This window comes from Mizuhopecten yessoensis, unplaced genomic scaffold (assembly GCF_002113885.1).
Source record: "Mizuhopecten yessoensis strain PY_sf001 unplaced genomic scaffold, ASM211388v2 scaffold357, whole genome shotgun sequence".
NCBI lineage: Eukaryota > Metazoa > Mollusca > Bivalvia > Pectinida > Pectinidae > Mizuhopecten > Mizuhopecten yessoensis.
This window is the reverse complement of record NW_018403506.1, coordinates 38,990-42,563: the sequence shown is the minus strand read 5'-3', so window position 1 is coordinate 42,563 and position 3,574 is coordinate 38,990. Positions and strand designations below refer to the sequence as shown.

The following is a 3,574-nucleotide window of genomic DNA, read 5'->3' as shown; positions in this document are numbered from 1 at the left end:
TTATTTTCTGAGTGTTTTAAGTGTTATTGCTAATGGTTTTGTTGCTCTATAGCAGTATATGATAAGATATTACCACATGACCTCTAAATATATAGAAAATGGTGAACAGTGATAACTGTTTATGTGTGTGAACCAATAAGGTAATTTAAAGACGTGTCTCCATGTTTGCAATGAATGTGTGTATGTGTGCTGAAGGCAGTCTGTTGGTGTATTTGCCTCCTTGCGATAGCGTGGAACTGATGCCGACTTTTGAGAGCGAGTGCTTCATCACTGAAATAAGATGCCGAAGGCACCCAGCACAATATTCCACCCGGACATATTAGACTGACAACTGTTGCCATTATCCTAAATGCTGAACGTTTAGCAGGGAATAACAACTACCGTTTTTAGGACAAAATGTACCACCAACAGAATATTATTTCATACTTCTTTTTCTTTTTTTCAGGTTGTGGTAAATTGACGTATAGTTTTCGATGTAGAAGTAAGTGTTTCTGCATAAAACTATCTCTTTTATAAGTTTTGTTAATGTTATTAAAATGTAGCTTTAATTTCTAGGATATCTCTGATGAAAGGGCATTCTGGCTTAAATCTAAAAAAAAAATACCTCTATGATGTTTTATCACTTGTTCATTTAAGCTTTTGTAATTTTTTCATCAACTGAATAACTACGATTCATTTTAATCTTAAACTTTACTGTAAAACACGAAATGTTCGTGGGTACTTTCCTTCGTGGTTTTTAAGCCTTTAAGATAGTTTCGTGGTACAAACTTTCGTGGATAGCCTATGTTAACAAACAGTAGACACGTATATCATTCAAATTCGTTGTATTTATTTTCGTGTTTCAATGTACACAACGAACATTTCATGTTATACAGTATGTAGTTCAATCACTTAAGGAATGTACAACCGCTGTAATGCAATTAATTGCAATTGTAATTGTAAAGTATTTGTTGAATGAATTAAAAATTGAAAACTAAACATTCCTTGTTCTTACCTCCATTTATTACTGAAACGTTCGTTCCATCCGTGTGAAGGCATCTAGTTAGATCCGAAATCAAATGAAACATTTCACATGTGTCGTATGAATTTACACAAAACTCTTCACATATCTATACAAATAATCACCAATTTTGTCGATAAACACAGATTGGTATGCATACTGACCTGGAAATGTAAGAATTTGGTCAATATTAATCCAAATGTATCGTATAAACTTTGGTAACAGGACGTAAACGAGCAATCCAAAATGAAAATGTATTTCCATTCAAATCAATTTCCAATCCAAAAATAAATTACCTTCCTTGATTTTTCAGCATCTGGCTAATTCAAAGCATTCTTATCATTCTACCCCTTTTGGTTTGAGGAAAGAGTAGGTATGGTGTATGAAACTGCATATGTTAAGAATTAAAAAACATGCTATTTTTATTCATATTTCTATGAAATTTATTTGTTTAAAATTATATTCACCAAGACGCACTTCAGCCATTCATTCATCTCTCATTCCATTCAACTCTTCAATCATACATGTCATATTTGTATTTTGTAGAAAATAAGCCATGGACTTGGAAACAATATGTCAACTTTTTCAACCCTACAGCAAACAAAATTGCAACTTTATCGGCATCTACATTTCACCAGGATTATAAACAGAGTACCGAAATAATCACAGGTAAACCTTACAACCAAGAGGATGATAAATTATTTTTTATTATTTTAATTTTTTCTCAGCAAAGACTAGAAATGGAGGCTGCCTGGTTTGAGAAGTCACGGGTTCATCTCCGAAAAGGAATTTAATTTTAAATCTTTTCTTAATAACTCAATCAAAAAAGGCATAACGATATCAAGTCTACCAGTATCCCTAAATTCCTGATACATCTCGACTGGCATACCAAGTCAAGTCTTTTTTACTCTAACTGCTTTATTTTGTCCTATGAATACCATATACATGAATACACACAGTGTGGCATCATGGTTTTGATTGAATATGAAACTAAAGACTACTTTTAATGATTTGTTTCTTGATCAATTTTGTCTATATTCCAAACAAACAATAAAAATCTATCAAACAAAGGTGTGATTCAGTAGAGCTGTTCGTAGTTTAATAATTTTAAGATATATCAAGTTAGCAATTTTCCTTCATGATATATTATAATAGCATCAAACTCATTTTAACATAGATATGATATAGACATAGCTTACAAAGTACCAAAATCGCCACAGGTATGCGTTACAACAACGAGGGTGATCCAAGGACTCGCACAACTAAATAATTAACTACTTGTTATTTTGCATTCAAACTTGACATGACAAAAGAATCTGTACAATTTTTCCTCTGTCGGACCAAGGAAGAGTAGGAGCCTTCTAAAGTTATCTGAAATTTGTTTATATTTGAAGTTCAACGCTGCTAGTGATAAATGGCTAGATTTATGAAATCATACCTCACAACGGCTGCTAAATTCGTTTTTGACAGGTCGAATGGCATATAAAAGTGCCACAGCCTTTTATTGTTGAAAAACGGAAGTTTACAACCCAAACCGGTGAAGTTGGAAGGAAACACCATCTTACTTGTTATCCCTTTATAATTCCGCCATCAGATATCGAAAACTGAAATTCCACTTTTGTTCCAAAGTTGATTACCTGAAGATTTCTTTTGATAAGACGTCTGACAACAATTACACAATTAAATAACTCACAGGCACTGTTTCAAACCGGAATATAGTTTAGGTAAGGATAACAATCGTATGATGAAACATTTGCTGATTGGCTTTAGTTGCTCGAGTCCTAGAGCAACCACTTAACTATTGATATTAATTGATCATCTGATCGTCATATCGTTATTGATAATCTGATGAAAAGGGCCATGATAATATCATAACTCTGATAACATTGTAATTATACAATATTTTATAAACTTTACATTTTACATGTAATATTTTCAGTATTATATATTGTATATATAACATTTTTTTATAAATCCAGGAGAGGCTTCTCCCTCTAATTTGTGGGACAATCGGTGGTGGTGGAATTATGAAGTGAATCAGTACGATACCGAACCTCCGGCTCTGACAAACGCCAACTACCTACGTCGCTTCCTGCCAAATCTAAAGATGATCATTATTCTACGTAATCCTGTAGCTAGGTAACCAATCAACCGTTACATGGATTCCTGCTCAAAATCACACTTGTGGACATTTACACAAAACAAAATTTCCCCAATCAAACAAACATTCCTATATTTGATAACATGAGAGGAAAGGTAATATTGATTGAATGATGTTATTTTTCACAAAATACTATGGGTCTTTTTCTTTTCTTTTCAGGCTCTATTCTGACTATACTTATATAAGCACAGGAATTCTCTCGCCAGAACGTTTCCATCAAGAAGTATTAAGAGAAATAAGTGCTTTCAGGGATTGTAACCGATACCATGATATTCGTTTTTGTGTGTACCATAACTCTTTCAATGAGGCAAGTATATTTTCAATACAGTTTAACCAATCTTATTCAAGGAGGCAACTCCTTCATAACACATGATTACATTTTACGAATGAAAAGCAACTTTATTGCGATGCTT

At 33.0% G+C, this 3,574-nt stretch overlaps 1 long non-coding RNA gene across 1 annotated transcript; it reads left to right on the top strand.

Moving 5' to 3' along the window:
* The first annotated feature begins 445 nt into the window (after window positions 1-445).
* Window positions 446-3,078, top strand: LOC110446578. Its single transcript, XR_002462486.1, has 3 exons — window positions 446-481; window positions 1,547-1,669; window positions 2,980-3,078. It is a non-coding gene; the product is annotated as an uncharacterized LOC110446578 (long non-coding RNA).
* The last annotated feature ends 496 nt before the right edge of the window (window positions 3,079-3,574 follow it).